Consider the following 12327-nt stretch of genomic DNA (forward strand, 5'->3'; position numbering starts at 1 on the left):
AAGATTTTTCAGAAAGTTGGGGAATCTTTGTGAGAGATGAGAAGCACTTCAAATGGGTAAAGACACTTGTCATCACTCCCTTAGGTAGCCCTAAACAGCCCGATCCCTACTTGAGCTTTGCTCCAAGTGTCTTGATAATTGAAGACTTCAAGAAGGCTGCACCAAATTTGTTTAAAGCTCTAGAAATGCTTGTGTACACCTACGATTTAGCTTATATGTACACAGCCCAACAATCCTGTACAGACCACCAGAGGAAGCAACCGAAGCAATATTAAAATGATAACTGCTAAGGCTTCTAAATACGCCTAGTCAAGTGTGCTATATTGGGGTTGGGGGTTGGGGGCCCGGGCCAACCGACCTTTAGTGTGGAAGAGTGGGGGCTCTGTTTCTACCTCGATTTTAGTCGATATCTTACTGTTTCTACTGTATTTTTTGTTTCTATAGATATATATATTTTTATATTTCATGTTCCGAACATGCTGTACCACTTTATATTTGTATGGTTGAGCCGTGTTGGCTTATTTTGCACTGTTATGACTTTTATTCTTTTTTACGAAAACTCAATAAAAAATATTGAAAATTAAATACTCACACATACTTTACTTACAGGTTCTCTTGACAGAGGCAAAATCGCTAACCAATGACTGTACATGGCTCCTCACATTTTTCAAGGGAGTTTATCTGCAAAAGTTACCAGAAGAGTACACTCTGCTTTTTAGTCTCTTTGAAGAAAAAGAGGTACCTTAGCATCAATGGTTGGCAACCCTACATGTGCTCAGAAGCTCTTCCCAACACAGCTTTTTCCCCTCCTTTTCCCTTGTGTTTCCACAACCTGTGTGCTGCCCCAGGATTCTCCTAATTGCACCACCAATCACACAAGGACAGATTCCCTGAACATATAGGAAGAAACCTATATGTTATAGGATGAAACCTATATGTTCCCTGAACATAAGGGGGGGGGGGTCAATAGAATGGTTAAAATGCCTTTAAGAACAGAGGCCAAGGAGGTAACTGTTTGCCCTCACGACTGTACTGACAAAATCCTCCCTGGAGTTGTGGTACTTTGGCATCTAATCCTCTCCAATGAGTCGATACAGGGTCCCTTTCCTGAGTTATAAAGAACACTTCAAATATCAGTACTTGTCATTGCCCCATGGGCGTCCGCACGGGGGGGGGGGCAAGGGGGGGACGAGTGCCCCCCCCCCTGGAATGTCTGGAATGTCAATCTCTGTGAACCGATCGCTGCCAGCTCCCTGCTCTCCCTGTCCTCTCTCCTTCTGACAGCTACAGGGGATGGGCCGGACCGACGATTCTCCGCTGACATCAGTCAGGAGGGGCGGAGCTGCGGCCCGCAGAGGAGAGGAGCCTGGTGGAGGAGAGAGTCGGGACACACAAGTGGCGATGGTGACCATGAAAAGGGGGCAGAGACCAGTGGTGGGGCACACACATGATATCACATGAAGTGGATTTTGATTGGAAGAATATATTCCTAGGGATATTGGTGCTTCTGCACCAGAGGCAGGAGGAGAGACTTTGCTTGTCCGCTCTCAACACAGCACCTGCACATTTGCTGCCTCAGCCTAGGTTCACATTGGTCTAATTTTACATGATTCCCAAAAGTAGTTTCTGTACTACTTTTGGCGATTTGTCATCAAACAATAAGGGGAGATCAGCAAACAGGCACTCGCTGATCTCCCTTCCCTCCACCTGTTGGCACCTGCCATGCCAGTCCCAGGTCCGCCAATGGGTGCATGGAGCCCAGGAAACATGGCTACATACTATTGTGGCAGTGCCTTTGTAGCATAAGGGAGAGTAATTGAGTTGTGGTAAACGTGGCTCAGCCACTGCGATTTTACTGCCCTGAAAACATAAATGAAAACAAGGCCTAAAAGAAAGCATCTCACTTACTGTGTATAAACCTGACAAGCCAAGGGTTGCCTGTCATATGGAAACAATCCTATAGCAGTGTAGCCACCAGATCACTTCCAACCCCCCCCCCCCCCGTTAGTGCCGGCCACCCCCCCCCCCCTCAAACACACACACTCCTCAGTCATGTTTCTTAGTGTCAGGGTATCGTGGCAGAGCCTGACGTGTAGAGGAATGTCTTACCGGATGAAGAGCCTGGAATTATGTGCGATCCCAGGACAGGGATGATGACAGGATATCTTAGCAGGACACAGATTCACCAGAGGCACTGAGTCTAAAGTGCTAGCCGGTATTCACCAGGGCCCCTGATGGTGGGGATGGATTTGGCTGCGTGCTAACACCAGGTCGCGGTCCTTTGGATTCCCCAGCCAGGCCAAGAGCAGGTCCAGGTCCAATAGACGGTAGCAGATAAGCAGATCGGGGTGAGGCAGAAGAGTAGTCAAGACAAGCCGAGGTCAGGGCAGGCAGCAATTAATCAAGGTCGAAGGCAAGCCAGGTCAGATATCAGGAACAGCAGGTAATTTAGGTACAGGAGACAGGAAAGCTGAAGATCACACAGCAACGATTCAGTGTGACCACTCCCCTTAAATAGGACGTTTGGAGCTAATTATGATAGGTAGCCTCAAACTATTCCATGGTAGCCTCGGAATGTTCCATGGTAGCCTCGAACTATTCCATAGTAGCCTCGCACTGTTCCATGGTAGCCTCAAACTGTTCCATGGTAGCCTCAAACTATTCCATGGTGGCCTCTAACTATTCAAGGCGCCTCTGCGTATGCGCATGCGCATAGGCTTTCGCCGGTTTGCGACGCCAGTGTGCCTGCGCACAATAGTGAATCCCTGACACCTAGGCTCCATGCACCTATTGGCAGACCTGGGACTGGCACGGCAGGTACCAACAGATGGAGGGAAGGGAGATCAGCGAACATTTAGCGTGCATTCAATAGTGTCAATAGTGTGAACAGAAAAACAGATTATGGCAGCTTGATTCTTCTATTAAGCTTTTGCATCAGGTTTCTCAAACCTTTGGATGCCTGCGCATTATGTGATAATGACTAAGCCCCTCCCCTTGTCAAAAAGGGGTGGGGCATGGGTGGCCTTAAAATTACACCCCCGCCCCTGAAAAAAGTTCTGCGGATGCCCATGCATTGCCCATGACTACTTCAGATCCAACCCAATTGCAGCAAGCTATGCTGGAATTGGGAAAATGTCTTGTTTTTATTGGGCCCATGGATTTAAAAGGGCATTTGGTTATCTGGGCAGAATCTATTCACTTTTAAGCTAAACAAATTTCCCCCTCTGGCTGTTCACAAGTAGGCCTTCCCTGACCAAGATAGATTTTTCCCACCATTTACTTTTGTTTTCCTCCTAAAACAATCAGGCATTTGTAAAGCCTGATTATGGTACGTTAAGGGGGGGAGTACAAAACACTAACTACATCTTCTGAGCCCTGATCATTTCAGCTTCCAGGCAGCATAATTAACCAGTACCCAAGGCTACGTCCTGCAGCAGTTTGGTTCTTTGAGGTTTGAGACTTGGGACTAACATTGGGCTGACACTTCTGTTCTGAGAGGCAAAAGTGAAATACGGCACACACTGCAACCCCTTAGAGCCAAAAGCTGTATTATAATAACAACGTAAATGTGGAGATTTAAATTCTTACAAATGCCCGTACTCTTTAACTAGGCTTGTCACATGACTGCACCGTCAACGTGACTATTTAATCCTTTGTATGTGCCGCTTTACTTCTGAAGGCCACGTTTCTATTCAACCACACACTTTTAATATTCTTACATAATTTGTCTGATAAGTGCCTATTTAAGGGGTCGCCGATGAGACACGACTGCGGCGCGTGTACCTTTTTCATCCTGCCTTCCTCTGGTTTCCAAGCTCGGTGTGCTGACAGATTAATTCGCCTCTTACCTCCCCTCCCATCATAAAAGTAATACAATGTAACACTAGCTTGCACCGTAAAAAGCAGCTTTTAATCTCGCACTCCACTTTATGCCTCAACCACTCAAGTCACAAGTGGAATAGTTCAGCGCAATTAGTGACCTTAGAAGCTGTTAAAGCAACATCACTTTCCCCCAAAAAACAAGAGAGCGAGAGAAAGAGAGCCGGAGTTGGAATAAAAATAAATTATAGCAATCTCGAAGCAGGGGACTGGAAGGAAAAAGCTGTTTGGCAATGAGAGAGGGGTGCGTTTAGGGGATATACAGAGAAAACTGTCTATTTTTTACAGACATTTATATACATTGAATTGGATAGACTTTTATGATGTTAAAAAAAAAATAACTTGACACTAGCTATTCACTTTAAGGAAGACCAGAGTATGTTCATTGATTTCATTTCTTGATGTATTATTGTAATGCCTAACTGGTATTCGAAAAAAATAAAATAAAAATTACAATAAAATTACATGTGACTTTAACATACACTATATTGTCAAGTATTAGGACACCTGCCTTTACATACATATTAACTTTTATGGCATCCCAGTCTTAAGCCCCGTACACACGAGTGGAAATTCGGCTGGGAATTTTCATCCGACGACCGATCTGCCGATTTTCAGCTTGTTAGTATGGTGCTCTCGACAACCGACTCCGACTTTTCGGCCGAATAAATCCTGGTGTGCAGGCTATAAAATTTTTGTCCTCCGTCAAAACACGTCTGATTTTCATGCAGTCAATACAGATTTCGATGGGGAAAAATGTTATGAGCAAGACTAGGCATGCTCAGAGATGAAAGAACACATACAAAGCAATCCAACACGACATCACTTCTGAAGTAGAATTCTGTCGTGTGGGAAAATTCGTGTGCAGTCTAGAGCACATTCCAACCAACAGACACCACTCTGGACAAAAGATGGACGAAAGGGTCGGCGGAAATTCGTTGCGTGTGTACGAGGCTTTAGTCCGTAGGGTTCAATATTGAGTTGACCCACCCTTTGCAGCTATAACAGCTTCAACTCTTCTGGGAAGGTTGTCCACAAGGTTTAGGAGTGTGTCTATGGGAGTGTTTGACCATTCTTCCAGTAACGCATTTTTGAGGTCAGGTACTGATGTTGGAGAGAAGGCCTGGCTCGCAGTCTCCGCTCTAATTTATCCCAAAGGTGTTCTATCGGGTTGAGGTGAGGACTCTGTGTAGGCCATTCAAGTTCCTCCACCCCAAACTCGCTCATCCATGTCTTTATGGACCTTGCTTTGTGCACTGGTTCACAGTCATGTTGGAAAAGCAAAGGACAATCCCCAAACTGTAAAAATAAAAATAAAGTGAGCACTGAATAGAATAGTGTAAATGCCAGCTGGCACACAAAAAAGGTGAATATACAGGCTAGAGGCTTTTAGTGCTTCAACAGATAAATGTCCAAACTAGGAAAATACAGTATCTCACAAAAGTGCGTACACCCCTCACATTTTTCTAAATATATCTTTTTATGTGACAACACTGAAGAAATTACATTTTGCTAGAATGTAAACTAGTAAATGTACAGCTTGTATACCAGTGTAAATTTGCTGTCCCCTCAAAATAACTCAACACACAGCCATTAATGTCTAAACCGCTGGCAACACAAATGAGTACACCCCCAAGTGAAAATGTCCAAATTGGGCCCAATTAGCCATTTTCCCTCCCCGGTGCCATGTGACTTGTTAGTGTTACAAGGTCTCAGGTGTGAATGGGGAGAAGGTGTGCTAAATTTGTTGTTATCGCTCTACTCTCTCATACTGGTCAGTGGAATTGTTGCTCTTCGTAAAGATGGCCTAGGCTATAAGAGGATTGCCACGACCCTAAAACTGAGCTGCAGCACGGTGGCCAAGACCATACAGCGGTTTAACAGGACAGGTTCCATTCAGAACAGGCCTCGCCATGGTCAACCAAAGATGTTGAGTGCATGTGCTCAGCATCATGTCCGGAGGTTGTTTTTGGGAAATAGATGTATGAGTGCTACCAGCATTGCTGCAGAGGTTGAAGGGGTGGGAAAGCCCGCAAACAGTTTGCTGAAGGCAAGCAGACTAAGGACATAGATTACTGGAACCATGTCCTGTGGTCTTATATGTATGGGTGGTTCCTGCGCTATCTGAGGTAGTATGTGTTTCCCTTCTTGCTGCTGCACCACAATACTGGTACCAGGAACCAGTTAATACAAAGTGTACAATTTGGGTGGGTGGTGCGCTTCAGAAGTGGAACTATAGCTAAAAATGGTGAATATATAAACTAAAGTAATAAAACGTGTTCTTGTGATAAAGAAGTGTTGTCACTAAATTATAACATGGTGATCAAATTAATTCCATCATATAAATAAATAGCAGTATAAATAAGACGTTTCAATGTATCTTCTATACAATAAAAGTGTTGGGTACTTGGATTTCTTAAAGATGTCAATAAATATGCCGTAGACAAAATATAAATATATAAATAAAACTTCAAAAAAGACTAAAAAGTGCTGAGTGCTTTTTTTCTTCAATCTAAAATAAATAAAGTGCAGTGTTCATAGTGTCCATATAAAAATCCACTGGGGAGCTACAGTTCATTGAGGGATCCATGAATGCCAACATTTACTGTGACATACTGAAGCAGAGCATGACCCCCCCCCCCCTTCGGAGACTGTGCCGCAGGGCAGCATTCCAACATGATAACGACCCCAAACACACCTCCAAGCCGACCACTGCCTTTCTAAAGAAGCTGAGGGTAAATGTGATGGCTGGCCAAGCATGTCTCCAGACCTAAACCCTATTGACCATCTGTGGGGCATCCTCAAAAGGAAGGTGGAGGAGCACAAGATCTCTATCATCCACCAGCTCTGTGATGTCATCTTGGAGAAGTGGAAGAGGACTCCAGTGGCAACCTGTGAAGCTCTGGTGAAATCCATGCCCGAGAGGGTTAAGACAGTGCTGGAAAATAATGGTGGCCACACAAAATATTGACACAAATGGGCCCCATTTGGACATGTTCAATTAGAGGTGTACTCACTTTTGTTGCCAGTGACCTAGACATTAATGGCTTGAGTTAATTTTGAGGGGACAGCAAATTTACACTGTTATACAAGCTGTACACTCACTACTTGACATTGTAGCAAAGTGTCATTTGTTCAGTGTTGTCACGTGAAAAGATATAATAAAATAATTACAAAAATGTGAGGGGTGTACTCATTTTTGTGGGATACTGTGTAAACCCTTAGATAGTGATCAAACATGTATCACAATTCATTATAAACATAAAGTCCAAATAGTGAGCCCAATTAGAGATTGACCGTAAAATGACAGCTGGGTTATCCGAAGTGTTTGGAAAAATTCCTCCAACGATAAACATAGAGTGTCAGAACACTCACCAGACAATAGCCAAGAAACAGCTGTGAAAACAAAGGTAATACACCCCAAGTATTGTCAGATGCTTCTTCACAGTGATCTCCCTCCATCAATCTATGCACTCACCAGAAGATTAAATAAGATGAGCCTTGTACTGCCGTTAAGTGGTATGATGGAGATGTGGTTCGTTGTAACGGTTCTACGGTCACTTCCCATACGCTATGCCCTTTGTAAAGAAGCTCACCAACAGGAGCCAAAATATTGCTCAAATAGTGTAGTATTTAATAAATAGGATGAAGGTACATGTACACACAAATAAAAATGACCATAAAAACTCACAGAAAAACCGCCACTCCTACCACGAGGATGCGGCGGCAATGACGTCAGTGCGTAGGCCCCTCCCGGCGCATTTCATGCTCAAACATGTTGACAAGAGATCTGCCTATCACTGACGTCTTGTTCCTACCTGAAAGTGGTCAGAGCCCCAAACTGTTCCCACAGAGTTGGGAGCATGAATCTATCCAAAATGTCTTGGTATGCTGATGCCTTAAGAGTTCCCTTCAGTGGAACTAAGGGGCCAAGCCCAACCCCTGAAAAAAAAACACACCATAATCCCCCTCCACCAAATGCTTTGGACCAGTGCACAAAGCAAAGTCCATAAAAACATGAATGAGTGAGTTTGGGGTGGAGGAACTTGACTGGCCTGGAGGAACTTGACTGGCCTGCACAAAGTCCTGACCTCAACCCAATAGAACACCTTTAGGATGAATAAGAGCAGGGACTGCGAGCCAGGCCTTCTTGTCCAACATCAGTACCTGACCTCACAAATGCGCTTCTGGAAGAATGGTCAAACATTCCCATAGACAAACTCATAAACCTTGTGGACAGCCTTCCCAGAAGAGTTGAAGCTGTTATAGTTGCAAAGGGTGGGCCAACTCAATATTGAACCCCAGGGACTAAGACTGAGATGACATTAAAGTTCATGTGTGTGTAAAGGCAGGTGTCCCAACATTTTGACTGTATAGTGTATTTTTATGCTTGCTGGATCATGTTTTAAATATTTTACTTCTAGTCACTATCTCTATTTCACTATATTTTTCCTGACCAACAACTGCTGAGATAAAATTTCAGCTACGCGTTGTGCAAAGGAAGGCTACCCATCAGATGGTTTGGCCAGTAGGAAAAGGAAGCAGGGAGGATTGAGTTGATTGACAAATGCCACCCCATGGAGCCGAGAGGCTTGTTTCAGCAAGAAAAAACTAATTGCCAGTTCCCTAAAATGCTAACCTTGGTTTCTAATTCATAGTCTGCCCTACCACAACTTCATTTCCTCAAGACCAGTGTCCAGATTCCCAGCAGGCTCAATTAAACCACTTGCCGACTGCTCACTAGAGCTGTACTGCGGCAAAGTGGCTCTTGTAGGTCTGACGACGTAGACCTGCGTCGCCAGACACTCCCCTTTCTCGGCGGCACGCGCGCGCGCGCCGCCGGAGGCTCGCTCCCGCTGTATTCAGTCACAGCGGGAGTTGGGCCAGGGGAGGAGTGGCGGCGATCGCCGCTGCTCTACCCCAATCGTCGGGGAATCGAGTGGGGAGATCTCCTAAGTGACAGGCAGGGTCAGATTGCAGGGTTCAGCATAGCTGAACCTGCGATCTGTCCTTGCGTCACTCAGTCACCTCCCCCCACACACGTTAGTAGGCACCAGGCATACATTAACCCCTCCCTCTTCAATAAAATTAACCCCTTCCCTGCCAGTGTCATTTTTACAGTAACAGTGCATATTTATAGCAGTGATTACTGTAGTAATGTCACTGGTACCCCCAAAAGTGTCAAAAATGTCAGTCAAGGGTCCGATCTGTCCGCCGCAATGTCGCAGTCCCGCAAAAAGAAAAATCGCAGATCGCCGCCATTACTCGTTACAAAAAAAAAACACCAAAAATGACAGAAATCTTTCCCTTAGTTAGTAAACACAATAACTTTTGCGCAAACCAATCAAAATATGCTTATTGTGATTTTTTTTACCAAACATATGTAGCAGAAAACAAATTGGCCAAAAATTTAAAAAAATTTTGATTTTTACATTTTTTGGGGGGGAATTTCGTATAAAAAAATTTGAAAAATATTGTTATTTTTTCTAAATTTACGCTCTTTTTTTGTTTATAGCGCAAAAAATTAAAATCGCACAGGTGATCAAATATCACCAAAAGAAAGCTCTGTTTGTGGGAAAAAAAGGATGTAAATTTCGTTTGGGTACGGCGTCGCATGACCGCGCAATTTTCAGTTAAAATCACACAGTGCCGAATGGCAAAAAGTGGCCCAGACGTAAGACAGCAAAATCCTCCTGTGGTAAAGTGGTTAAAACTCTGCCAGGACTTTATTGCTTTCTTTCCTCCCAGAAGGGAGATTAATATTGGTAACCAATGTGGTCAAAACAAAATGTGAAGAAAAATGTTAAATTATACAGCTGTCACCAGCACAGGATGTGAGGGGGAAACCTAGGTAGACCTGTTACGGTGACAACTGGCTTAGAGGATATTTCCTATTACATTGGAAAGATTTTTCTTTCCTGTTGTGTCTTCAGGACTGAAGTGAAGGAAAATCTCTTCAAAGCAACACAGAGAACTGTTAAACTGGACAAGTGTTTTAAGTCTTCCCCACATTCCACTCTAAAACGAACTAAAAACTAAGTAACAGCTTTGTCTGATGGTCTTTGTTAAGCAGAAAATCGTTTTCTGCTTGGACTAGCAACTAGGATGCTCTTGACACCATGGCTGGAAGCTAGGTGTTGGGCTAAATGCTAAAAGACTGTCAATCCACAGTGCTCACTCTTTTTGAAAATGGCAATTTAGGTGATGCTGCACTCCTTGAGCGTGGAAACTCCAAAAGACTATAAACAGAAAAAAAGAAGGCTGCAAATGCCTAGTGCATTACATAGTTACATAATAAAATATATATATAAACTTGGACACCCAATGTCAAGTAAAATATCTTTGCGCTTAAGGAGGAGTCAGTCTCTTAACTGCTATAATAAACAAATAATGCTGCTACTTGAACAAATAGTGGAAAATATTTGCAAATACATAAATGGAAAAGAAAGTAGCGCACGAAATCACTGTTAAATGACTCAAGATGTTGTAAGCAAACTGGCCAAGATATTGCTTGACCAACAATCAAAGAGGAAGAGTAAGATTCAGGAATAATGTCCCTTCAGTCCATGAAATCCAAGGGTGCGTGAGGTTTAGTTACTGGATCACCATCCACCACCAGGTGTCACACCAAGTAATAGTAAGATTGGCAACTCACCAGAAATCAATGCTCAGGTGTTCTCACACAAGAGCAAACAGCGCAGAAGTGTTATATGGATATGGAGCCACAACCTGTTCACCACAGCTATTGCTTGTATAGACTCCCTCGGTATTGCGGTATCATGAAGAGAAAGAATGGCCCCACATAGTGAAGTACGTAACTATAGTCACTTTATTAAAAGGTAAAAATATATTGCACTCACATGTATAGGCACATCAATAGGCATATTGTTCCATATCTATTGGCAAAAGGAAACCTAACTCGTCCAGTCATCCGGGCTAACTCCACGCCAGCCCTATGCTTTCAGGGTAGGTCCCCCCACCGTCATGTGATGTCGGATGTGTCGTCTGGTCACGCCCTGACCGGTTTCGTCATGTCCGACTTCAACAGTTGAAGTCGGACATGACGAAACCGGTCGGGGCGTGACCAGACGACACATCCGACATCACATGACGGTGGGGGGACCTACCCTGAAAGCATAGGGCTGGCGTGGAGTTAGCCCGGATGACTGGACGAGTTAGGTTTCCTTTTGCCAATAGATATGGAACAATATGCCTATTGATGTGCCTATACATGTGAGTGCAATATATTTTTACCTTTTAATAAAGTGACTATAGTTACGTACTTCACTATGTGGGGCCATTCTTTCTCTTCATGATACCGCAATACCGAGGGAGTCTATACAAGCAATAGCTGTGGTGAACAAGTTGTGGCTCCATATCCATATAACACTTCTGCGCTGTTTGCTCTTGTGTGAGAACACCTGAGCATTGATTTCTGGTGAGTTGCCAATCTTACTATTACTTGGTGTGACACCTGGTGGTGGATGGTGATCCAGTAACTAAACCTCACGCACCCTTGGATTTCATGGACTGAAGGGACATTATTCCTGAATCTTACTCTTCCTCTTTGATTGTTGGTCAAGCAATATCTTGGCCAGTTTGCTTACAACATCTTGAGTCATTTAACAGTGATTTCGTGCGCTACTTTCTTTTCCATTTATATAGTTACATAATAGTTGAGGTTGAATAAAGATAACAGTCCATCTAGTTCAACCCGTGTAGGTGTGTGTGGACATATTTATTTCCCATAACCCTGAATGTTGTGATTTTTGAGATGCACATCCAAGAGTCTTTGAAAAATGGCTATATTGCCCAAAGTTACCACCGTTTGTGGAAGAGAGTTCCAGAATCTTATTGCCCTTACCATTAAAAAAAAAACCTTTACCTAAGACACCTTAGAAATGTATGAAAAATTGCCAAAAGCATACTCACAAACATGAAGGGATAAAACGCATGTCATATACAACCAGGGCCGTTGCTAGACTATTTTACGCCCTAGGCAAGACCAGCTACTTGTGCCCCCCCCCCCCAACAGTGGTGGAAAGCCAGGGCCTGGTAGTTCTGCCACTGCCCAAGACACCTGGCATCTTCCTCTGTCCCTTCTTCCTCCCCCACTGCCATCCCTCCCCTCAGCGCACAAAGATCATTTATGATGGAGAGAGAGTGCCGACTCGTGGCTGCGCCTCTAGGTGGCAATGCGCCCTAGGCGGCTGCCTAGTTTGCCTAGTGGAAGCACCGGTCCTGTATAAAACTCCAGTAACGAGGATGACACGTCTCTGCGGTTGGAAAGTTGGGATAAATGCTATATAACCTTTAAAAGGAGGCTTGATTCATCCGTTGGAAGTCAACTGAATCTACAAATTGCAGGATTCTTGCATCAAAATTAATTATCACACTGCAGCCTGTGACTTCCTGGGCAGCTGGTGATAGATTGAAGCAAGTCCCAAT

Source organism: Pelophylax lessonae (genome assembly GCF_965119305.1).
Source record: "Pelophylax lessonae genome assembly, chromosome: 7".
Taxonomy (NCBI): domain Eukaryota; kingdom Metazoa; phylum Chordata; class Amphibia; order Anura; family Ranidae; genus Pelophylax; species Pelophylax lessonae.